The following is a 1378-nucleotide window of genomic DNA, read 5'->3' as shown; positions in this document are numbered from 1 at the left end:
CCCACAAAAAACAAAAACAACAACAAAAAAAAAGATTCACCCAGGGAAGAATTGGTGAATTTTATATAAGAGATGGAAGAGAATCCAACTTCATCTGGTTGGAAAACTCACCTGCTTGAACTCCACAGTCAGGAGATAAGATGTTACTAAGAGTGTTTGTCAAAATCCAAACCTATTGCTGTCAAACTGGTTATTATTCATGGTGAATCTCCATTAGTTTTCTGAGGCTATAAATTCTAACAGGAGCAGACTATCTCCTCTCTATCCTATGGTGTTTGGTGGATTCGATCAGCCTCACAGCCTGACATTTAAAGCACTATGTCACCAGGGATCATTCTTTGAGGAGTATTTTTCCAAGACCTCCCATTAAAAACCTCTCAACTTAACAAAGGGAGTTAAATCATATTACAGAGGGAGTTAAATCATATTAAGCCTGTTTTGTCAGACAGCCTCAAGAGAATTGCCATTAAATTGTCTGAGTTGTGGCTAGGCACTGAAAACAAGAAATGAAGCATGCTTTAAAAATACATCCAGAAAAAAATCTCCAAAACAACTTCTTGGGTAGTTACTGGCACATTAAATCAGACCAGAATCAAAGAGATAAAAAACTTACTAAATATTTGAGTAAACTTTATTGCCAAATAAACCACAAGCCTGAAATTGTTCAATCCTAATACAGCCCTCAGGCTTCTGAAACTGGTTGTTGGTTATTGTAGAGTGGATTGATTCCAAGTCATGATGTTCCATGCATATCATAAACAGCTAAGCATTGGATTACTGAAAGAACTGAGAGATTGGGGGTTCAAACTCAATAAGAAGCACTTTGAAATGAAGATTTGGTGAGCTGTTTCTGGAAGATCACAGTCTTCAAAATTCTATAGTTGACATGTGGAAAGCTTCTTGTTAATAAAATAGATTTTACTTACAAAAAAAAAAATTCTATAGTTGATAGGTCTATTCTGTACATACTGGTAAATAAATCTTAAAAAAGAACTGCTCATTCCTTAAGAAGAGTACAAGAAGATTTGTCTTCAAACTCAGATGTGACTATGGAAGATAACTAGTCAGGGGTAAAGGTAGAGGCCCAGTGAACACTGGGCAAGGGAATTCTTAGGCAAGTATATATATTCTGGAAAAATACATACATATATACATACACAGAGTTTATATATATATTTCAAATGTACACACACACATTAATTTTGGGTAAATGGAGAATTAATATTGTGATAGATATAATTTCCAGATATTTTTCAACTCACAGACCAACATCTTTCTTTAGATTTTGTCTTTGGACAAAATTATAAATTCTGAACAAGAATTTATAACACATAATCCATAAATATATAAAAATATTTACGGCTTCTAAATTTGCTTC

The sequence above is a fragment of the Elephantulus edwardii genome, unplaced genomic scaffold (assembly GCF_000299155.1).
Source record: "Elephantulus edwardii isolate Elephantulus edwardi_28Jun2011 unplaced genomic scaffold, EleEdw1.0 scaffold00357, whole genome shotgun sequence".
In the NCBI taxonomy this organism is placed as follows: domain Eukaryota; kingdom Metazoa; phylum Chordata; class Mammalia; order Macroscelidea; family Macroscelididae; genus Elephantulus; species Elephantulus edwardii.
Note: the sequence above shows the minus strand (reverse complement) of the source record.